Here is a 25,272-nt window from a genome sequence, read left to right on the forward strand (position 1 = left end):
TTTTTTTTTTTTTTTTTTTTTTTTTTTTTTTAGATTTTATTTCTTCATTTGACAGGGAGAGACATGGTGAGAGGGTGAGAGAGGAAACACAAGCAGGGGAAGTAGGAGAGGGAGAAGCAGGCTCCCTGAGCCAAAGGCAGATGCTTAACAACTGAGCCACCCAGGCGCCCCTGGTTTGGAGTTCTTAAAACTGTTCTTATTCTTGATTTAGCAGGATACGAGTACTGCCCAGTAAATACAATAACCCATTTTGCCCTTTCTTTACCACTTGAGTCATATACAGTCAAACCATTGTCATCTCAGAGTCTACCTTGATATCTAATTTGGTTTAATGTTTAAGCCACCCTGAATAAAAGTTCTCATTGCTTGCCAGTGTGCATATTTTTTGGTTTTCAGTCGTATAGAAGAATGAATTAAAACTATTGGTACTTTTATTTTAGAGCTTCTTTGAAAAGCCTCTTTCTTTCATAATCTTTTCCTCAGTCTTTGTTTCTCCCCTCCCCACAAAAAGAAAATAGACAGAAATCTTCCACCCAAAAGTGTTTTGTGACTCTCCTAAGGGAACACTTCTTTACAGTCTTCAATGAGATTCAATGAGCTCATCTTCAATGATTCTGTCAATCCGTGAGAACCATGTTGAATTAGCAGTTTTGAGTCACGAGATATTGTACAGTTGCAGTTCAGCATAGGGAGCTCAGATTCTGATTGTTTAGCTTTATCATCTATTTAATTGGTTGCTTTGTTATATATGAAGATACGTTAAAAGTTTGTTACTATTTCTTAAACCCAGACTGAGTCAAAACAAAGTGGAACAACAACAGCAACAAAAAGTAAGTGGTATCTATCAGTCTAGCTGTTCTTACAGATGAGCTATATTGAGTTTATGGATCAAAATGTGATCAAACTCATTTCTAAACTACAGGCATCAAATTAAAAACAACTATTTAGAATTTTTAGGATTACCAGTGGGAATTAAATTGATCATTCAAGCTATATATTATTAAATTTACCTAAATATTTTATTAATCAACCTAATGTGGGTTGTTTTTTTTTTCCCCTTTCTGACCTGAGGTTTGTTAGAGACTTTGAAACTAAATTATTTCCATTTTACAACAGAATGACTTAGGGGTCAGTTTCTTGATTTGTTAACGCAGATCAGCCCTCCTAACCATTGTTAGGTATCCCACGCATATACATTTTTCATCCCCAGAGTGAGGGAGAAAGAGATTTTGCCTTGGAATAGACACTTTACACCTAGGAAAACCTACTCCCATTAAACAAAGAAGTGCGGCCCATGTGGCTTTAGATATTTACACTGAGAATGTACTTGCTGGAGTCTAGTCTTTGGGGTCCTTCCACTTAACCTTTAGCCTCAGTGAAATGATGGATAGCAAATTCAACCCCACAATATACATTTTGTTACATTTAATATTTTAGTCAATTATCAAAGTGCCAATTGGAAGACTTCGGTTTTACTTCCACCCATTATTTCTGATGGAAATGGGATAATCCTTTATTTCCAGATCAAACTAGGACTATGGGCAGTATATATTTATTTTTATATGTTTTAGCTCTAATGACACAGGCTTATGTCCACAACAATCAAGGCTTATGACAATTCAAATAGATTTTATTTACCCATTACAAAAGATGGCACTAATCAAGGCAGAATGCTTTCTTACATAAAATAATAACCAAATTAGTCTCGGCAATAGAGATACAGAACAGAATGGTAGATTGTGGCCAATTTTCCATTCTATTGTGAACATTAGCCTTTACTTTTTGAAGAGTGTGTGCATGAACACACAAGTATTTCCAGAAGCCACACATTGCTTTTAAATGATCTCGGTCAAGCATTAATAGCAGAGATACAAAATTATAATATTATGCTTCATGTACCTTTATGTTTCTGTTGTCTCTTGTGTAAAATTTCTCTTCTGTCATTGTATACCAGGTCCTTGTTTACATGTGTTTGTTGGTCTTTTACTATTCTGAGAGCTCTTCAAGGCAGAGCTGGGAAGTTTTCATCTTTGCATTCCCCATGCCAAGTTTAGTACCAGGCACAAAATACGAAGATACTCCATAAATGTGAATTGAATGACTGGATGAATTAATGATGAGCAAATTAGTAGATTGTATTTACGTTCACACCTTGTTTCTTATACATCAAAAGAGACGGGGATTCCATTGGAACCCATGAGCAAATGTTAGCTTTCTTCATCTGTCATGTTAGAAACAGCATGATACGTTGGAAGGAGAAAGGACCTTCCACTCAGAGAGACTTAGGCGTCTACTTTGGCTCTGTCATTATGCCAACTGGGTAAATTACTTACGTCTTAAAGCTCTCAATTCTCTCATCCGTCAAATAAGAATACATACCTCACAGGATTCTTATAAGGAATAAATGAAGCAGTTTATGTAAAGTGCCAAACACAGTGACAAGCACATGAAAGTGTTTAATAAATCGTAGCTGCTTATTATTTTAATCACTTGAAACAATTTTTTATTGTTTTTTTTTTCTCTATTCCCAGTATCTAGTTAGTTGCTAAATCCCATGGCTCCTGACTCCAGAAAGAATAATTAAGAGACTCACATATAGGGAAATTGAGACAGTGAGGTTAAGTGACTTCCCAAGGTCAGACAAAGGTAAATTTGACCCCTGTGACCTAGATCTGGTTTTTCAGCTCACTGCAGTTTCCACTTCATTCCTCTCAATGGTCCAAGAAGGAGCTAACAAGAGCCTTAATGGGTGCTGGGAAGGATTATTGTGCCAGTATTCAGTCTCCTTTTCTTTTTCATACTTCCTAAATACATTGTTTCTATCTTATTCTCCCTAAAGTAGAGCTCTGGTTTTGTCACTCAAATGTTCAAATTAATAACTCCTCATAGTCTACTGAATTCAGTACAGATTTATCCAACTGTTTTTAGGTTCTTAATGCCCCATTATCTGTGTGTGTGTTTGTATCCTGTGCCCCAACCAGACCAGCCTACTTACTGGCTGAATACTTCCTGATTTGCTATCCTCAGATCTTTGTTCCTGCCATTTCTTTTCCTTAGAATGCCTTCTTTTCTCCTTTTTCAGACCTCCTTCTCATGCCATCTTCATGAGGCCTTTTCTGATCATCCTCCTTGCTTTTTTTTCCTTGAATTCCTTAAGTATTTTGTTTTCTTATTACATTAATATTCTCTCTGATTTTACATTATAGGGTTTGTACTTGTCTTTCCTAAATGTCCATCTAATTGATTTTTAAAAGGACAGTGTCATACACATCTAACCAGGTACCTTGTACCTAGTATCTGCTCAATAAATATTTGTTGAATTGTATTAAATTTAAATACTTAATTTAGGTTCAAAAATAATATTTAAATATAATTATTGCTGCCAGGGAAGATAACAGAGATAATTCTTTTTTTTTTAAGATTTTATTTATTTATTTGACAGACAGAGATCACATGTAGACAGAGAAGTAGGCAGAGAGAGAGGAGGAAGCAGGCTCCCTGCCAAGCAGAGAGCCCTGAGGGGCTCCATCCCAGGACCCTGGGATCCTGATCTGAGCCGAAGGCAGAGGCTTTCTCACCCACTGAGCCACCCAAGTGCCCTGATAACAGAGATAATTCTTAAATGAAAAATTCACTTCTGACCCTGGCCGTTGGTAAATTCTGTGCCAATGCTTCCAAGTATTTGGAAACTTGTATGTTCATATTTGGCTCGATAATATTTCCTAAAGTGAATTTTGACTCTGAGTGTTTGGGATTTGTTATATTATTTTTTTCCTTAAGTGATGTTTTTATCTCTGAAGAATGGGTTCAAACTTCAGGTCTTTGGAAGTTTCCAAGCTTTCTCTTAGTGTTAGCAACAAATAAAATATGATTCCCTTTCATTTGCAATCCAAAGTGGTCATTCACTTGAGTCAGAGGTAGAGTCTGGGAGAGATCTAATGCTCTGCTCTTCCAGAGCAAATTCCTTACTTCATGATGTAAACAATTTGCAACTGTAAACAGGTAAACTTATTATTATTCCTACCTCCCATATTATATTGTTCTCCACAGTGCTTACTGCCTTCTGACATACCAAATATTTTATTTATCTTATATTTCTATACTAGAATGTAAACTATGAAAGCAGAGATTTTTTTAATTCATTGCTGTTTCCCAACCTGTAGAACAGTGTCTGCCATGTAGTAGGTGCTCAGTAAATGACTGAATGACTAAGTAGATCAATTTGTCTTGGGAAAGGCCTCCAATTTGTTGGCTAAAAAGAATGTTTTGTTATTTTAAGCACAGGTAGCAAAATCCTAAGGAAGTAAGGTTTAGCTTGAAAGAGTAGAGTTTATCTGTGTATTTTACTCTCTCTGGGCTTTACATTTGTCTTTGACCTATCTTGAATTTACTCTATTTTTACTTTATTGTTTATAAACAAAAGCCGTTCCTGCCACCAAACCATACATCCAAGATGATTATGTTTCAGTCTGGCTAAAATCCTAAGAAAACTGTGTTCATTGTAACAAAATCTAACAGAAGCTTGTTGGCATAGCTCTTAGGCATTAAAGGCTAATAAGACCAAAATTTTAATAAAATTCAGTACAGGGACATTATCTCATTAAAAGTACTTCACTTATTTTTCTTGGATGGTAATATTAACCCTGAAAATGGGTCAGATCAAGCTTCTGATATTAATTTGGGGTTACCAGTTTTCTGCATGTAAAAGTAATTGGGTTTGAAATGTGTTTTAAGCCTGAATTAAAAGAACTTAGTCACTGGTGACTCATGGTAAGATGTTTTTCCTTTTCCCTGCTGGAGCATATGCCTTTGCCTTCAACCTGGCTTTTTAAAACATTGAAAATATAAAGAATCCTACTTTTATATACTATATTCTGGAAAAGCTCTTTTAAGTTCAGGGTGGTGGCCTTAATTACAATGTTTTTAAGTAATGAGCACTACATTTGACTTTTCAAATTTCCATAAAATTTTTTTAGTCCCTGCCTTTATGGGAGTTTTCTCATCATTATGTGAAATTGTCAAAAGTCTACTAGATAGTGTATGAGGAACCACAAGGACTTTGTCTTGTTCATTACTGTGTTCCTGGTGCCTAAAACAGTGCTTTGTACAGGGAGAACAATTTAGTATTTGTTGAGTGAAGTCACATACATTTTTTTTTTTAAAGATTTTATTTATTTATTTGACAGAGAGAGACAGAGCGGCATCACAAGTAGGCAGAGCATCAGGCAGAGAGAGAGGGGGAAGCAGGCTCCCCGCTGAACAGAAAGCCTGATATGGGAATCTATCCCAGGACCCTAAGATCGTGACCCGAGCCGAAGGCAGAGGCTTTAACCCACTGAGCCACCCAGGTGCCCCATTCTTTTTTTTTTTTTTTTTTTAAGATTTTATTTGTTTATTTGAGAGAGAGAGCATGAGAGGGGAGAAGGTCAGAGGGAGAAGCAGACTCCCCAAGGAGCTGGGAGCCCGATGCAGCACTGGATCCCAGCTCTCCCGAATCATGACCCGAGCTGAAGGCAGTTGCTTAACCAACTGAGCCACCCAGGTGCCCGAAGTCACATACATTCTTAATAACAGCTCATCTTACAAAAATAGTGAAAGTCTGTTGAAATAAATTTTCTCCAGCCCTGTTGTATTAGGTAATTGTCAATTCACAATCAAGCCAGTTTAAGGCTCCTGAATTAGCCCAAGGTAGTTCTTACCCTAATAGTTCTTAGCATTGATTGTACCAACCTGAAATCTCCTTTAGTGGTTCACTTACAAAAGGAAGAGTAAATCGGCAACACCCAAAGGCACTTGCACCTGTGGGAACCAATGGGCGTCCTAACAGGAAATACTTTCAGCTTGCAATACCCATAGTAATGTGCCGTGCCAGGGTCACGCTGTTTTATCTGCAGTTCCTTGTTAGGATTGTACAACATTTCTTCAAGTTTTCTTTTACATATGTGTAAAAGAGAATGAACTTTAAGTTTGAGAATTAAAATGTGAACGGTTATTTCCATTTTCTTCGTTATCAAGGAATTGGTGAGTTGTCCTCCTTTAAGTTCTTTCTTTACTTTCTAATGTTGTATCCCCTGAAACCTCACTCTGGCACACAGGGAGAGGGGGTATGGAGGGCATGTAAGTGTAAAATTAGGTACTTTGTAAGTTGTACTTTACAACTTAAACCGGTATCATTATCAATAGTAATAAGCAGTTGTGATCTTTACGTGATACCATTAACGGTAGGTGTTGATAGAATTTCATAGATTTGTTTAGCTCCACCAAGTTTTCGCCTTTTGTAGGGAGTGGGGGAGAAATTCAGAAAAAGTTTTTAGAAACTTCTTACCAAAATGTCAAACTGTAAAGCTGTATACATTAACGTAATGCTGCTAACGTTAACACTCTGACCAGGAAGTACTCTCTTGAAGCCTCATTTATAAAACTGTGTCTATAATAACTTCCTTTCTCGGAATGAAGGTGCTGTTAGCGTGGTGTTGTTCTTACAACTTAAGCTGAGCTCCGTTTTATCTTTCCTAATGAACAAGAGGGAGTTTTTAAAAGAAAGTCGTCTCTGGGGCAGTCTTACTTATCGCTGAAGATAAAGAATTTTTTTGAAGTCTTATATGTTGGATTAGAGATGTAGGCATGCATTTGAGACAATCTGCTGTGAGTAAGCTTGGTATTTTGTTTTACACTTAGCATTTTTATTATAAATATGGTTTGTGTCTAAACATTGTTAATATACTCTTTGTTGAATTTCATGTGAATATTTATGGCCTTAGCTCAAAGTCCAGCTGAGAGTAATCAACCTCGAAAATCACTGGATTCCTATGCTCTATTTATTTTAGTTTGTAGTTTGGGATTACATAAATAAATACTAGTGGGAACTTTTTTCAGAAATGGTTTGATTTTTTTTTTTCCCCCTTTTATTCTGGGTGAGTAAAGTAAATACTGAGCTGCAAATAAAACATGATAATCTTGTCAGAAAAGTCTTAAACAAAATTCTTAAATATACTCACGGCTATTCTTACTAAATGGATGCAGTTTGGTCTTGTGATTGATATTCCTGTAAAACAATATTTCAAAATGAAGCTACTCAAAATGGCACACTATTCATCCTAGAGATCTTAAAAAATATCAAGGCCATGTCCTATTTTTTCTTCTTTTCTAGCAAGGGAAAACAATATAGAAAGCGTTAATTTCTTAAACATAATGCCAAATTTAGAGACAGAAAAGTCAGATGATTTGATCATGTTTATCTTGTTTTGTAATTTTTTTTGTTTTTATTTTAGTACATAAGGTTAGTTACTTATTAAAGTATAAAAATAAAACATCTTAGCCATGAGGTAATTTATGACACGACTCTAGTCCATACAATGAAATTAGATGAAGTAGGAAAGTAAATAATTTGTTTAACAGCTCCTGGTTTATATGTTGAAAAATTAATGTGAAGTATTTTATTAGCCAAGAAAGCTGTCTTTAATAGTTTCTTTACCAATTTCGCTAGGCCCTTAGAACAAGGTTGAAATGAAATCTGTATTATCCTGACTTCCAAACTCTTAGTACTCTACATGTTAGATGTATAAAGTCTTATAATCATACATAGGATGCATTTTCATTCAAGAAGCATATTAGTGAGGGGTGCCTGGGTGGCTCAGTGGGTTAAAGCTTCTGCCTTCGGTTCAGATCATGATCCCAGGATCCTGGGATCGAGCCCGGCGTTGGGCTTTCTGCTCATCGGGGAGCCTACTTCCTCCTCTCTCTCTCTGCCTGCCTCTTTGCCTGCTTGTGATCTCTGTCTGCCAAATAAATAAATAAAAATCTTAAAAAAAAAAAAAAAAAGCATATTAGTGATATACTCTATGCTTCTGATACATAAAAAAGAAAACTTTTAAGTAATCTTTGAAATGTGATGTCATAGTGTGGTTTTTAAGATTTATGAATATTAAACATTTAAAAGTACAAATGATGTTAATTTCCATTTTCACAGATAGGGAGGCCTTTTATGATTGTTGTATCAGCACTCCACAAGTATCCCAATCATAGCTTGGATGGGGTGGGGCAGCGGAAGTAGGTGGGGCTTCACAGTAGTGACAGATTATTGCAGATTATGTGGCTGCCTGCCAAAAGGCCACTAGTTGGAAAAGTGGAAGTTACTAACTGCATCCTATTAATTTGTACATATTTATTTGTAACCTCTTATAACTGTTTACTGGTTTCACACGCAGATGACAAGGTTTAAACTTCTGATTCACTTGACATGCGCTTAATGTGCTGTTCTTTAGTTTACCTTGGTCATACTCCTTGCATACTCTGCAGAGATCACACGGACCATTTTGTGGAAGACCGAGTGTTAGCAGACAAAAGGGGAAGGGTGCACAGAACTTTAAACCATAACTGCTTTGCTTTCTAACCAAAAGTATTGCAGAGTTAACATGTAAAGTGTCCCATCATATTTAGGTAATTCTATAAAATACTAATAAAAATAATCATGTCTTGTGAAGGAAATTGTAGTTCTCAATTGTATTGGTTCAGTTTGAAATTCCTGCTGTTTCAACATACAAGGAAGCTTTGTAGAGGAAATAGGACAGCTCTGCCCAGGTGCATAAAGAGGGAATCACACTGGAGAGTTATTTTTAGAGCTGTCTTCTTATGAATATATTTGATTCATATACTGAGAAGTGTCTCTCAAAGTTTAGTTTCTGTTTCATGCTTACTAGTATCAGTTAAATAGGTTGTACAGGGCACTGGATATTCTATTAAGAAAATACTTTTAAAAGCATTTTGATGTCACCAACAACCAGCCTAGTTAGTCTTGACCGGGCTGGTGTCAGTGACAGCATTTGTCAAAAATGTAACCAAATTGAGAACATACTGAGATGCTATGGGTACCATCAGATAGTAATACAAGGGAACAGTTAACTTCCATTTCATGCAGGGTCCCACTCTCCTTCAGGAATAGAGTGCACTGTTTTCAGTATAAGGAAAGGTTAGAAGTAAGTCAGGGAATCTGTCCATTTGTATCACGGACAGTGCTTAGACGTTCTTCCCTAACTCTTGTACACAGTGAGTAACATGTCCAGGTTCCTTATACCTGTTACTTTTGGCTTTGGTCACACATGTTTGAGGTTGGCAGTGTAATCTAATAATTAACAGGAGCCTATCAGATGAACATGTCTGCTGTTTACAGCTCACCAGCTTTGTGATCTTATACAAATCCTTAACTCTTGAAGCCTTGGTTTCTTCTACTGTAAAATGGACACAATCATAGTACTTGTGGATTATTGTGAGGGTCAAGTGAGATTACGTACTAGAGGAACAAGCTTGGTTGTACTTTGTAAAGAAAGAGCCCAGTGAGTGATAGTAGATGGGCTATTTTTGCTGGTTTTGGACATTTCCGTTCTTATTCACAGTTCTACCAGAAAATGATCATGGGAAGAGATAGGGCACAATACATGCAATCATGTACAGATAATAGAATCAGTCTTGCTAGAGTAAATGCATTTAAAAGTACCATGGGAGCACGTGAATGAGATCTATAGGTCTTACTTATTTATGCCACTCCTCTTAGAACGTCATATACTACCTATCCTAAGGAGTGAGGGGAAGCAGAAGAGTTGACTATAGATTTAAGTGATTTTTAGTATAAAAAGTTAATGTGCCAAATTGAGCTTTAGTAACATTTTGTTGCTGTTTTTCACTTCAGAAAATTTCCTCCCCATTTGATACAGCGCAGCCTAGGAAAGCAACATGGCCAAGTGTTAATTTCTTAAGTCATTTTCTCAACATTTTGTTTTCTTCCAACTGGATCACTATCAGATAAAGTTAAGAATATGCTCCAGATTCTAGATGCAGCTCTAAAAATGTTGGGGTTTTTTAGGGATGTTGTTCTGGTTTGGTTTGGCTTTATTGGGTGTAGAACCACACAGTAAAGAATATACATTTGAATATAAAGAAGAGTGTTTTATGTTTTCACCATCTTAGTGTCAGGGGTTGATGTCCTGTAATGGTTCAGTTAACTTTGTTTATATATTGAAAAACAACTAATTTTTACATAAGCAGATTTTCATGGGGTTGTGTTAACAAAACAAATGTGAAATCTGGGGGTGCCTGCTGTAAATTCATCAAATAAAGCAATGAAACTATTTATAGGGTATTTGATAAACATTTAAGCTTAGTGGATATATTTTTACTGTTGGAAATATCCAGGTCTTAATCTGTAGTACAACCCCTTTACGTGGTAGGCAGCCTTTGCATTAGTCTGTGTTTCATTCTCACTTCTGATACCCCCGAGTTTTGCAGTCTCAAAGGCCCAGCATGTTGCGGCTAGACTACACTGTATCTCTGTGCACCTGTTTTACTCAGACCCTTATGGCCTCATTCCTGGATTACCACAGTTGCCTTCCTTCGTTCGTTTTTTTCCAACTCCTCCTGATTAACCTTCTTTAAATGCTACTCCTCCCCGTTTCAGAACACTTCACTGGTTCCATGTTTCCACCACATTAAATCTAACCTCTTCTGCTTGACTTTCAATGTCCTTTCTAATCTGGCCCACACTGCTCATCCAGCTTCATTTCCTATGTTCTTTGGCCTGTTCTTTCTGCTCTATTGAGGTGATTGTGTCTCTGCCACATGCCTTACTTGTTTAAGTCTGCACTTCTGGTACTGTATCTCCTTCATCCAAAAAGCCCTCCTCCCTGGAACAGAGAGAGGAGGGGTGGGGCACCTGCATAAAGTGCTCTGCTGGGGCCCAATCTGTTAAGTGTCCCACTCTTAAATTTCTGCTCAGGTCCTGATCTTGGGCCCTGAGATTGACCCCAGGCATGGAGCCTGCTTAAGAGTCTCTTTCTCCGGGCGCCTGGGTGGCTCAGTGCGTTAAAGCCTCTGCTTTCGGCTCAGGTCGTGGTCCCAGGGTCCTGGGATCCAGCCCCACATCAGGCTCTCTGCTCCGCAGGGAGCCTGCTTCCTCTCCTTTCTCTGCCTACTTGTGATCTCTGTCAAATAAATAAATAAAATCTTAAAAAAAAAAAAAATCTCTTTCTCTGCCACATCCCACCTCCGCCCCCCAAAAAAGCCCTCCTCCCTTCTCTCCGCCTATTCAAATTTAACTTTTCTTCAAGATCCTGTGTAAAGTTTACTTCCTGTTTGAAGTAAAATCAGTTTTGCTGCAAAAATCCCAGGTTTTTTTTTTTTTTTTTTTAAGATTTTGTTTATTTGACAGAGAGAGACACACACAGCAAAGAGGAAACACTAGCAGGGGGAGTGGGAGAGGGAGAAGCATGGAGCCTGATGTGGGGCTCTACCCAAGAACCCTAGGATCACGACCCAAGTGAAAGGCAGATGCTCAATGACTAAGGGGGCCCCCAAATCCCAGCTTTTTAAATTAGCAAACCAGTGAACAAAAATGTGCGTAGTATCTTAAATCATCCAGTTTTATCTTCACTAATGATGTAAACAATTTGATTATGAGGACCATATCTTACACTTCAATCTTTCACAGTTCCTGCAGAATGCTGAAGCACTTGACCTTGATTTGAAGGAAAAGAAAAGAAAATAAATCTATTTCATCCTTCCTATCTAAGGTCAAGTCAACAATCCTAGTAATATTAAAGAGACCTGAATGTTTCTCCAATTTAGGTCAGGTCTGCCACCTCATTTACAGAAAAAATGGGAGGCAAATGGAGACAATTTTGTAACTGATTATAGATTGACATGTTTGCTTTTCTTTAGGAAAAACTATACATGTGTGTACCTATATGGATAATCATACATATGTGTGTGTTTGTTTCCTCTGTTAAGGAATGAGATAGCCAACTGCTCTCAGAGAAGTTTAGTTTTGATATTACAACTTTCCATCCTGTCACTGTAAATTAAATATGATCAATCAATTTTATGTAATCAAGAAGTATTCTTATCCAATTCTTTAAGTGAAATGCCTGTTGTGTATAATGTTAGTCTCTATGAAGGGATATCAAAGTTAATTACGTATGATCCCTTCCCTCAAAAAACCATTAAGGAATTCTGTTAGGGAGAACAAAATATATACTCAAAAGCTTAAACATAAGAATACTTGTTACTTATAGTGGATGCCTATTGTTTTACTTTTCAGTCCGTTTCCTGTCCTTTGAAATGATACATGCCTTCTTGTATTGATGCCAAAGAGCATATAGAATGAAAAAATGAAAAAAAAAATTTAAGAAAACTCCCCATCATTTTTTTCTAGTTTTATTGAGGTATAATTGACCTATAACATTCGATTAGTCCAATGTGTACAACATAATGATTTCTGTAAATATTGTGAAATGATCACCACAATAAATTTAGTTGACATCAGTCACCTCAAACCTTTTCCATTGTGATGAGAATTTTTAAGATATACTCTCTTAGCATCTTTCAAATATACAGTTCAGTGTTGTTAACTATTATCACCATGCTGTACACTATATCCCCAGAACTTATTTATCTTATAACTGTAAATTTTTACCTTTTGACTATCTTCACTCATTTCCCCCCACTCTCTACCCCTTGTCTCTGGCAACCACCAATCTGTCCTCTGTATCTGTGAGTTCAGTTTTTTTAGATTCCACATATAGGTGAAATCATACCGTATTTTTTTTTCCTCTGACTTATTTCACTTAGCATATTGCTCTAAAGATTCCTCCATGTTATCACAAATAGCAGGATTTCCTTCTTTTCTATGGCTTAATAATAATCCATTGTATACAGATACTACATTTTCTTTATCCATTCATTGATGAATACTAGATTATTTCGGTGTCTTGGCTATTATAAATAATGCTGCAATGAACATGGAGGTGCAGATACCTTTTCAAGATAGTGATTTCATTTCCTTTGGATATATATCCAGAAGTGGAATTGCTGGATCATACGGTAGCTCTATCTTTAATCTTTTGAGGAACCTCCATGTTTTCCATAGTGGCTGCACCAATTCACATCCCCACCTTTTTTTTTTTTTTTTAATGTATGCCTTCCTTTGTACTGATGCCATAGAGCATAAAGTACACCCAAATGAAAACTTTTAAAATACAAAATGTTTTGCATTCATAAAAGTGGATATTTGGAAATGTCTAGTTAATGCTTTAGATTTTTATGTTAATGCTTGGTTTTAGAGACTACCTTTCATTAAAGTTAAATAACTCTAAAGTGTTATATTTTTAGTGTCCACAGAATAACTGCTTTAAGTCCAAGATGCCATTCATGAATAACAATAAAAGCTGGTTAGATAACATGCCGGTGATAAAAAGTTGAAATTAGGGACTATTCAATGCAGTTTAGGGTTTTTAAGAAATCATTTTCCAAAATAACAATAAGGTTTTTCCTTTATAAAGGGCTCTAGAATTTTTGTAATGATTACACATTATTTCATGAATCTCACAACTCTGGGAGGCACTATTGTTCTCACTTTATAGACGAGACTAGTTGAGGACTGAGGCTGAGAGAAGTTAGGTGGTATACTTAAGATCACACAGCTAGTAAGTAAGTGGCAGAATTTACTTCAACTCAGATTTCCTGATTCAAAGGTTAGACCTCTTCCTTTAGACCACAAATCCGAACTGAGTTATTTAGGGGATAAAATTCATACTTTTTCCTTTTTCCAGTTCAGATAAAATTTACATAATGTGAAATTTGTCATCTTAAAGTGTAAAATTCAAATCTTAAAAAAAAAATTATTTATTTATTTATTTTTAAAAGATTTTATTTATTTCTTTGACAGACAGAGATCACAAGTAGGCAGAGAGGCAGGCAGGCAGAGAGAGGAGGAAGCAGGCTCCCCATGGAGCAGAGAGCCTGATGTGGGGTTCTATCCCAGGACTCTAGGATCATGACCTGAGCCAAAGGCAGAGGCTTTAACCCACTGAGCCACCCAGGCGCCCCTAAAATTCAAATTTTTAATGTATCCACAATGTTATGCAACCATGATCACTGTCTAGTTCCAGCACATTTCCATCACTCCAAAAAGAAACCCTGTACCTGTTAGCGTCCCATCTCAATTACCCCCATCCCTTGGCAACCACTAACTTTCTGTCTCTATGGATTTGCCCACTCTGGATACTTAATATAAATGGAATCATAAAATATGTGAATTGTTGTCAGACTTCTCCACTTAGCATAATGTTTTCAAGGGTCATCCGTGCTATGGCATGTGTCAATGCTTAATTTTTATGGAAGACTAATACTCCATTAGATCAATAGATCACCGTGTATTCATTCATCAGTTGGACATTTGAGTTGTTCCCACTTTTTGTCTATTAAGAATAATGCTACTGTAAACATTCATATGCAGGTTTTTGTGTGAATATATGTTGTCAGTTCTCTTGGATATATACCTAGGAGTTAAATTTCTCATAATTATTTTTGTAAAATAATTCAAATGAAAGTGCTTTGAAATTATTTCTTTTGAAATAATTCTTTACTACTGTCTCATACACACATACACACAAAATTGTTTATTCAGCTAATTTGTTTCCCACATCTGTTCTTCAGAAGTATGGCAGAGGCAAACTTTAGCTCAGATCCTGAACAAGAAGTCTAAGTGCATGTAATCTGAGTTCAGCACTGCTTGGTACATTCAAGATACTGTGGAGTACAAATAAGTCAATAGTGTCTCTTCTACTGCTGGTTATATTCAATTAATGGAATCAAGAAATGTCCATGTTCTTTCAAAGTAAGACTGAATGGCATCAATGCCACAAGAAGTGAAGTACTTTCTATACATGAGGAAATGGAGTAACTTGGGGTTAGAATTGGAGCAGAGTCTTGAACACTGGGTAGCTTTTCAGCAAGGGTGCTAGGCCATAATCTATCTATTTTTTAGCCTAGTTCAGACATTGTGAATAAAATATAGGATTTTATTTTATCCAGGGACAGTGGCAAACCAGAGGCCCTTGAATCCTGTATGAAGAGGTTTGAACTTTGAACAGTAGGTAGTGGGGAGCCATTTAAGGTGCTTGACTAGAAGAGACTGATGCAGTCAGTCTCTGAAAGATGACTCCATCAGTAGTTGGTAAAGCAATTTAAAAAAAGAAAGAGATTGGGGACGAGGACTTGGTTCTGGAACTAGGACAGCCTCAATGCAAAGAAGAAAAGCAGCTAGTGAGAGATTTATTGAGGACATTGGCAGCTTCAGTGAGATAGTTGAAAGCAGAAGAGTGAATCAGATCGGTAAGAAAGTGCAGAGAGAAGAGATGGACCCAGTACAGACCCTTGTGTTAAGAAGTGAGTGAAAAGGTTTAACCCGCTGAGCTTGGGTGGCTCAGTGGATTAAGCCTCTGCCTTTGGCTCAGGCCATGATCTCAGGGTCCTGGAATCAAGGCCGCCATCTGGCTTTCTGCTCAGCGGGGAGCCTGTTTCCCCCCCTTTCTCTCTGCCTGCCTCTCTGCCTATTTGTGATCTCTATCAAATAAATAGATAAAATCTTAAAAAAAAAAAAAAGTGAGCAAAAGAGGACAAGCCAGGAGAGGTGGGTTGGAAAGGAACTCCTAAGAGGAAGGTGCCACACAAGTCAAGAAACAAGATGTTCCATAAAGGTTATAGAAAGATACAACCCGAGAATGGTCCTGTTGGATTTGGAGATTGGGAGGTTAGAACTAGTGAGTTTCTAGGATAGTTCCCTCTCCTCCTCTCAGTAAATGATACTTTGAGCATATTGTAGGCTGAAAGGAGAGCAATGGAAGATTTAAGAAAAGTGAGAGGAGTAGGTTAGTGATAGGAGAAGGTAGCAGGATACCAAATTAAAAGGTAGTTTCTTTGGTGGTGTTGGGGGAGAGTTGTTTAACCTGTAGAAGAAAGAATAAAGGATGAAGTCAGTTGAGTGTACAGAGAAATTTTAAGATGGAATGGAGAAAAACCAAGGAAGCTTACACTGAATCGCCTCAAAGTAGAATTTAAAGTATTATTGCTTATTTAGTAAGGCTATAGATAGAATAGTTAAAATTAAATGAGCACCAGCCTGGATGGTTAAGGGTTCATCAGTTAAGGGTCCTCCTTTGGCTTGGGTCCTGTTCCCAAGGTCTTGGGGTGGAACCTTGTGGCTAGGACTCCCTGCCCAGTGGGAAGTGTGCTACTCCCTCTGCCCCTGTCCCTCCCCTCAACTTGTGCTGTCTCTTGCTATCTCTCAAATAAATAAAATCTTAAAAAAAAAAATTGGAAAATATCTTGAATCACCTCAGGCATATATAGAAGGATTAAATTTTGTCTTTCCGTCCTGTATAAATCTCCATTCTTTTAGCTATGTACTGAAAATCTTTGCTCATGCCTTTAAATGCATTTTCCTCTCCAAAGCATAGCAGTGTGATGCAATTATGCTTGTTGAGTCCATTTTTCTGCTAGTTATTCAAGGTGTGTATTTTGAGTACTAATAATATTGACTGCTCAAGTACAATATTTTCTTTAAAAGTTCATAATCCCATTTGAATTTTTTAAACCTTTTTTTCTCTAAAAGATTCCCCAAACTAATATTATTGTGCTTTCTGTAGAATAGAAATTTTTTAGTGATCTATTATAGTATAGCAGGCACTATGGAGACATTGTAATCTGCACAATATTTATTTGGTTAAAAATAATAATGAACAGTAATGATGAATAGATGTCCCTGTTGTAAGATGTTAAAAAATCAGGTCCTTATGAATCCTGAAGTTTGGAGTTCCCAGCAAGAACACTTGTTGGCAAATGTGTAGAAATGGAAGCAGATATCTCCCTTGTTTCCTTTAAGGTTTTCTCCTATTCTGCACAAAATGGTGGGGAGTCCTTGACCCAAGATAGCTCTTGAGTAATTTTTAACAACTATGTAAATAACATGCTTTTCATTTTAACAAAAAGAAAACATAGATGAGTAATTAGAAAGTAAAAGTTATCTTCTATACTCAAATATATTTTTACATATAACCTCACAGACTTAATTAAAAATATATTTTTTAAAGTAGTGATTAGAGGGGCACCTGGCTGGCTCAGTTGGTAGAGATTCCGACTCTTGATCGTGGTGTTGTGAATTCAAGTCCCACGTTGGGTGTAGAGATTACTCCAAAATTAAATCTTAAAAAAAAAATGATTAAAGGGCGCCTGGGTGGCTCAGTGGGTTAAGCCTCTGCCTTCAGCTTAGGTCATGATCTCTGGGTCCTTGGATGGAGCCCCGCATCGGGCTCTCTGCTCAGCAGGGAGCCTGCTTCTCCCTCTCTCTCTGCCTGCCTCGCTGATTACTTGTGACCTCTCTCTCTCTGTGTCAAATAAATAATAAAATCTTAAAAAATAATAATGATTAGGAAGATTATATTACATTATTATACTGTCTTATAAGCTGTTTTTTTAACTTCAACAGCAGTTTATCAATATACTATATAAACATATACTCATATTTCTATGCCTGAGTGTATTGCTTCCATATCATTTTCGAACCAGCATTGTTTTATGGATATTCAAGGTGGAGTTGCGGAGGGGGGGGTAGTTTTTATTCTTACAAATTGTCCTGAATAGCTCCTTGGTTAATCATCTCCCGTATAATCTAGTTTTCTTTACAGTTATAGTAGATTCTGTAGCAGATGGACCCTAAGAACCTGGTTTCCACGATCATGTTTTGTTTTGTTTTCAAAAAGGGTGGGGGAATAGCATTATTATAGTGTGTGTCCCAACAAAGTCTCCCATTGCTTAAGAAATGTCCTCTTTCCCCACCCACTAGAAGCACAAGCTAATAGTGCCTGACAGTTCTGTCAACCAGAAAAGGTTTGGAAGGATGCATACTTATCTCCCTAAACACATGGCTTTTTCCTTGGCCTTCATCTGCTCCAGAGGAACGCCAGCTCCCCTTCTTCCCTTAGACTATCACCAGCCTTCCTTCCTTTTATATTCCTGCCTATTCAGGAATTTTTTGTTTAGTTTTTGCATTCAGACCTCTTGGTTATAAGCCAAGATCATCATTAAGAGGGGGAGACTTTGAATTTGTCCAAGTAACCAATTACTATAGTCATTTAATTAATGAATATTTTGTGTCCATTATTGTAACGGCTATATTCCAGCCTCTTTAATTTATTCTGTTTTGTATTTAAAAAAAATTATACCCTGATCTGACCCTAAAAAATAGATATTTTCATTCTCATCCTACTAAAACTTCTACTTTAAATTTATGGCACAACAGTAAATATGAATACAAGTATAGAAGGTTTTCAGTTGGTTTAGTAGGCTTTGTTTTTAACATTTTATTTAATGGCTAGGTGATTGAGTGGACTAAGCTTATAAAATTTGCTAAGTGATTCTTAACTGGCTAGCATCTTAGAAAAACAAATTAAAGTTGTAATTGCCCTTGACAAGGTGAAGGGGTGCCTGAGTATTAATGAGAAGTTAACTGGAAGACTCAAAATTAACCAGGTGATTCAATGAATGGCTGAACAAACAGACAAACAGACAAAAAGGTGGAACTGTAACCCGGGCCTCCAGACTTTCAAAAAACATGGCAGAAAGCGAAACAGCCTTGTTGGGTAGACTATTGTTACTTATGGGAGAGTAAACTACTATTGTCATTTAAAAAGCTGTACTGTTGTTAATAGTATTATTAGTAGAGCATGATTTCTGTTGCAGTTAAGGAGACTTTAGCAGAATTCCACTAGTTTCTAGTATGTACTCACAGCGGAGAGATGCATGCAAGTGATAAAAACAGGAGTGAGATCAAAAAGTTCTAATTGCCACACATCTTTCATGTTACTGAACATATCGTAAAGCGATAGTTGCCGATACCACATTTCTTAGATGGATGCTTCATCATTGTCAACAGATGAGTAGGTACTGTTGCTATGAACACCGCTTCTCCCTTGTGAGCCAGGTAAGATAGATGGTTGTGTTAGAATGTGGTGTTCCGTCTGCTCTGTATATCAACAGAGATTTACACCTGCACTTCTACATAATAACTGAACAAATCAACTCTATAATTGCCTTACCTGAATCTAGTGGATGATATTTACCATGACATTTGCTTTCCTTTGTTTTAAAAGAATCAAGAGCTTGAGTTTTTGTATTCCGGCAAGTCAGAAAAAAGAAAATGAGGGATGTATATAAGATAAAGGGTGATTAGTACATTAGGGACTCAGGGGGAAAATGAGTGAAGTCAGTACAAAAAATAAAAATAAGCAGGATCAGAAGTCAGTCCGTTGTCACTATTCTAAATTTGTAAGTATATACACGGTTTCTTGTGTTGTAGAACTTGGAAAAATTAAGTTCTAGGGCGTTTTTAAAGAATCTGAGTTTAAAAGAAAATGCTAAAACTCCAAAATTGCCATCTCTGAATTGCTGTCATTAAGTACTTCCTTTAAATTAAATGTACTGATGGTTTAATTTGGTATCATTCTGACACCTTATTCTACAGTTTGCTAATGCACCTACATGCCGCTCCCTGAACATATCAAACGCTCAGTAAGTATTTAAGACGATTTTACTAAGTATTCTAAGTCCTAGGTTTAATGTAAAGTGTCACATATATGGAGTGTACTGAGATTCCTGAATTTCTGTGACAAATTTTTGCTTTTGATTAATGAAATCACTTCACACTGAAGTGCTATCTCGATCCTACCAGTATCTGTGGAAGGGACAAGTATGTGTATGTGTGTGTGTGTATTTAAAACCTGAGAGATATGAATAGAACCTGATATCCACATTTTTGAAGACCTAATAATTTCTTTGACAGAGAGACAGAGAGCACAAGCAAGGGAAGCAACAGGCAGAGAGGGAGGGAGAAGCAGGCTTCCCATTGAGCAGGGAGCCCGATGCTGGGCTAGCTCGATCCCAGGACCCTGAGATCATGACCTAAGCCCGAGGCAGATGCTTAACTGACTGAGCCAACCAGGCTCCCCAAGACCAATAATTTCTAACTGAGGTTTTTACAGTGTCTCACAACACAGTACCATCCAATATTTTATATTGTATTACATATTTTATTTACTGATAGCACACAAGTTTATAACTCTGTGTTATATTACCTGAGTGAAGAGTCTGACATTTACTGTGTTGATTCTGCAGACTTCTGGGGGTGATAAGTTTCTAACCTTTATTATTTCAAATCTTGAACTAAATGTGCTTCCTTCCTACTTGTATAACAAGATCTCTTTCAACACATTGGAGAAAATATTCTTTACCAAGCTTTAAAAAAATAAAATTCAAAGTTATTTTGTACTAATAAAAACTTATACCGATATATTTACATTAGTATCTGTTAAATTAGAACATTAGTCTGTAACTAACAGCGGATTGATTCCTTAAGCTAGCTTTTCCCTGGAAGCACCAATATTATAATAACATCAAAGCTAACTATTCTCTGAGATGAGGAAGCCACGTGGTCCCTCCCAACTCTGAAATCCTATGATTTCAAGCTAATTTCAAATGAAGAAGGGAAGTCCTTGGCTAAAGTAAGACAGTGAAAATGTTAAAACAAGCAAGTGAGGGATTACAAAAGAGTTTCATTAGCAGGCTTTTGTGGACTTGATAAAAATCTTATTAAAGTCATAATAGGCAGTTTTGTAGTTAAAACTGTGAGCAAAGAAGGAAATGTTTTAAAAACAGGCAAAAATGAAATCAACCCTTCCCCTTACTTTTTTTCTAAGTTTGCTTAGTTTGACCATGTGTCAAATACAATACTCCTTTTATATTAGATTTAATTATTTAAATTAATTAAAACTTCTGAGCTAATTATAATTATTTAAGATGTATTATTGCTATTAAAATAAAATTTGAACAGATCAACTAACCAGAATATATCTGTACCTAATTTAGACTTGTATAAAGATAGTAGAATTTTTTAAAAATGAGGCAATTTGGGAAATTTAAGATTTTTTTTTTTTTTATTTAACAGACTTTTTTTTTTTTTTTTAATTTATTTGACAGAGATCACAGGTAGGCAGAGAAGCAGGCAGAGAGAGAGAGGAAGGAAAGCAGGCTCCTTGCTGAACAGAGAGCCTGATGCGGGGCTCGATCCCAGGACCTTGGGATCATGACCTGAGCCAAAAGCAGAGGCTTTAACCCACTGAGCCACCCAGGGGCCCCGGGAAATTTAAGATTTTGACCTTGTATTTGATGACATTAAAATTGTGAAATTTTAGATATACTGATGGTATAGTTACTATGTTTTAAAAGTAGGTGGTTTTTTTATATGTACAGTCCAAAATGTTTATGGATGAAATGGCATATCTAGGATTTGCTTCAAAATAATGGAGAGTTGGGGCACCTGGGTGGTTCAGTTGGCTAAGCCGCGGCCTTTGGCTCAGGTCATGATCCCAGGGACCTGGGATTGAGCGGGCTCCCTGCTCAGCGGGGAGCCTGCTACTTCCCCTTCTCATGCTCTCTCTCTCTCGCTCTCTCGCTCGCTCTCTGTCATATGAATAAATTTTTTTAAAATCCTTAAAAAAATAAATAAATAATGGAGAGTAGATTGGGGAAGTGAATGGACCACGAGTTGATAATTTAAAGCTGGGCATGACGTAGTTCATTTCTTTATGTTTGACATTTTCTATGATTAAAAAAAGCAAACAAGCAAAGAGCTGTTAAAATTGTCACATGGTAGGGAAAGAGCAGGGAGAAGAAACTCACTTCATTGTGCCCAGAGGAATCATCTTTAATTTCTTTGCTCTTCTTCTCTCTCCAACCTGGTGGAGAGTTCTCACCTTTTTTGGGAGTGGGGGTGGAGGCAGCCAAGTTATCATTAGATAATAATCTTTACATTCCATTCAGTTGTATCTAATTTTATCACAAATATATATATGCACTGAAATGCATGGAAAGTACTTATAGTTATCTCCATAATTCAGACTTATAATTTATTCTCTACAAAGGTCAGTATTTTAGTTACTGAAGCTCTAACTTGTTGCTAAAATAATTACTTTGTGTTTTAAGAGGAATAAGTGCCATTTCTCAGTAGCATGAACAGTGTGTGGAAATGATCATTTTTGATGGTCAGAATACTAATAAACTGACCACAACATGCAAGATTTTGTGAAATACGAAGAATAGCTTATTTTTTCAAAATTTTGAAAAGGGGAAAAGGGGAATTTCAAATAAACTAAGTGGCATGATTGTATTAGAAGAATCTACAGAAAAGAACAACTAAAATTCTCAATAAATGTCTACTTCACAGCCCTATGATAGGATTCATTACACAGGTTTGTTTGTTTTTAAGATTTTATTTATTTATTTGACAGAGGTTCCCCTCATCACACAGATTTTAAAGATAACAGTGTTATAGACCATTCAGGCCAGTAGTTATGAAGACTTCACAAAGGCCGTACATTTGGGAATTGAGTTTTTTGGTAAATTGAATATTATGAAGAACTGAGAATTTTCATTCACTTCAAGCTCTTGTCTTGGTTTCTCAGCCTCTCTCTCTCTCTTTCTCCCCCTCCCCCGTCCCTGTATTGCATCCCCCTCACTGATACCAGAGTTAACTTTGTAAAAGACAAATCTGACCATCACTCACTGACTTCAAAAACGCCAGTGTCACCAACTTGCTCATGCCAAATCCAGACTGCCTTCGTGAAGTATCCACAGTCATACGGTTAGTTTCATCCTTTTTTGGCCTGTTCCCGGAGAGAACACTAAGCTCAAACACAACAAAGTTTTGGCTGGTGCCAGGGAATCCTATGCTTGTCTGATTTTCTTGTGCTTTTTTTTTTTTTTTTTAATTTTATTTATTTGACAGACAGAGATCACAAGCAGGCAGAGAGGCAGGCAGAGAGAGAGGAGGAAGCAGGCTCCGCGTGGAGCAGAGAGCCCGATGTGGGGCTCGATCCCAGGACCCTGAGATCATGACCTGAGCTGAAGGCAGAGGCTTTAACCCACTGAGCCATCCAGGGCGCCCCTTGCTTGTGCTTTTGAATGCTCTGTTCCCTCTGCTTAGAATGGTTTTTCCTTCCCCCATCTCATCTTGTAAGACCCAGTTGAAAGATGCCTTCCTCAGTTCCCTCAGACAACACTTATATTATTCTGTCCTTTGTTTTTGTAAGCCCTTTTCATCATGTCACTATTTTTGGTACTATATTCTAACCACTTGGTGGTGTTTATCACTCTTTCTGTTGATTATTTCATTCATTCCTTCTTTCAGATATTAATTGAGAAGTTACTGTGTCCCAGACACTGTTGTGGCACTGGAGACAGAGTGGTAATTAAAATAGTCACAGTCTCTAGTGGGGGACACATATATTTTTAGAAAAAATCAGCACAAGCTCTTTATATATTTACAGCTGTGCTATCAGTAAAGATGGGGTTTTATGTAGATTGCCTACCCTGTCTTCCCACCTCTTCCCACCAGCACAAAAGCTAACACCTCACACAAAGAATCAGCTCAACAAATGCTTCAAGAAGTGAGTGATGCATGTGTAACTACATGGATTTATTAGATTAAACTCAATTTTGAGATTTTATAGATTGACACAGTTGTAAGAAATAGAGGTTCTTCACATACCCTTACCTAGTCTCCTGCAAAGATGACGTCTTACAAAACTGAAGTACAGTAGCGCAGCTAGGATATTGATACTTTTCAGATTTCCCTGGACTTCTCTGGTAATTGTCTGTCTGCGTATGTGTATGTGTATGTATTTAGATCCATGCAATTTTTCACATGTGTAGGTTTGCGTATATACCACCACAGTCAAGACAGAAAACTGTTCTGTCACCTCAAGGTGATGGCAGTCACCACATTTACTCCCATCCCCATCTCCCCAGCCCCTGTCCTTAACCCCTGGCAACCACTAACCTGTTCTGCCTCATTTCAAGAAAGTTATACAAATGAAATCCTATAGTATGTAACCTTTGTAGATTGGCCTTTTTTCCACTCAGTTTAATTCTCCAGGCATCCTTGAAGTTGCTGGCGTGTCACTGGTTCATCCCCTTTTATTACTAAATAATATTCCGTGGTATGGATGTATTACAGTTCATCATTTATCTATTGAAGGACATCCGGGTTGTTTCCAGTTTTGGGGCTATCACAAATAATGCTGCTGTGAACATTTGTGTATAAATTCCACACAGATTTCCATTTCTCTGGGGTAAATGCCCAGGAATGCAATTGCTGGGTCATATGGTAATGTTTAGATTTATAAAGAAACACTGTTTTTCCAGAGGATTATACCATAGAATATGTAAGAGAGCAACATAAGAGGGATCCAGTTTCTCCATATTCTCACCAGCGTTTGGTTATATCACTATTTTTTACTTTACCCATTCTGATAGGTATGTAGTAATTTCTCATTGTGGTTTTTGTTTCCATTTCCCTAATAGCCGATAAAGTAGAACATCTTTTCATGTGCTTGTTTGACACTTGTATATCCTCTTCAGTGGAATATCTATTTTTCTTTTGCCCATTTTCTTTTTTTTTTTTAATTTTTTTTTAAGATTTTATTTATTTGACACAGAGAGAAAGTACAACCAGGGGAAGTGGCAGGCAAGAGAGAGAGAGAGAAACAGTCTCCCCACTGAGTGTGGGGAGCCCAGCGCGGGGCTCAATCCCAGGCCCCCGAGATCATGACCAGAGCCAAAGGCAGATGCTTAACCAACTGAGCCACCCAGGTGCCCCTTGCCCATTTTTGGCTTTTTTTTTTTTTTTTAACTTTTGATTTTTAAGAGTTCTCGATATATTCTACATACTGCTGTTGTTGGATTCATGGTTTGCAAATATTTTTCCTCACTCTGCAGCTTGTCTTTTCATCCTTTTAATGGGATCTTCTGCAGAAGAAAGGTTTTAAATTTTGGTTAGGAATAATTTATCAATTGTTGCATTATGGGTTGTGCTTTTGGTGTCAAATCTAAGAACTCTACTAGACTGTTGTTAAACCCCAAAGATTTTCACCTATGCTTCCTATCTAAACGTTTTTTAGTTTTATCTACATTTAAATCTGTAATCCATTTTGGGTTAACTTTTGTATAAAGTACAGGGTTTAGCCCATGGATATCCATTTGCTTCAGTAGCAGTTTTCAAAAAGGTATTCTTCCTCCATTGAATTACTTTTGCACCTCTGTCAAAAATCACTTGAGCATATTTGTGTGTGTCTATTTCTGGGTTCTGTATTCTGTTCAGTTGATGTGTCTTTCTCTCCACCAGTACCACATTGTCTTGATTACTTATATACTAAGCCTTAATATTGGATAAAGTGATATTTATTCTTTTTCAAGATTGTTTAGCTATTCTAGTTCTTTTGCCTTTTCATATAAGTTTTAGAGTAGGTTTGCCTATGCCTACGAAAAACTTTGCTGGGATTCTGATAGAAATTGCATCAAAACTATACATCAATTTGGAAATAATTGATGTCT

The 25,272-nt window shown here is 37.0% G+C and overlaps 1 protein-coding gene across 2 annotated transcripts in view; it reads left to right on the forward strand.

Moving 5' to 3' along the window:
* TAOK3 (TAO kinase 3) overlaps positions 1 to 25,272 on the forward strand; it is a 182,228-nt gene that overhangs the window by 3,191 nt on the left and 153,765 nt on the right. Inside the window, exon 1 of one of the 2 annotated variants that reach the window (XM_032876177.1) lies at positions 5,856 to 6,021. The exons of the other annotated variant lie outside the window; for it this stretch is intronic. The gene's annotated coding sequence lies outside the window, so the exon portion shown is untranslated. Of the gene's footprint in view, positions 1 to 5,855; positions 6,022 to 25,272 lie in introns of those variants that run through there. 2 annotated transcript variants of the gene reach the window in all.

This window comes from Lontra canadensis, unplaced genomic scaffold, assembly GCF_010015895.1.
Source record: "Lontra canadensis isolate GAN:19392208 unplaced genomic scaffold, GSC_riverotter_1.0 scaffold58, whole genome shotgun sequence".
In the NCBI taxonomy this organism is placed as follows: Eukaryota; Metazoa; Chordata; class Mammalia; order Carnivora; family Mustelidae; genus Lontra; species Lontra canadensis.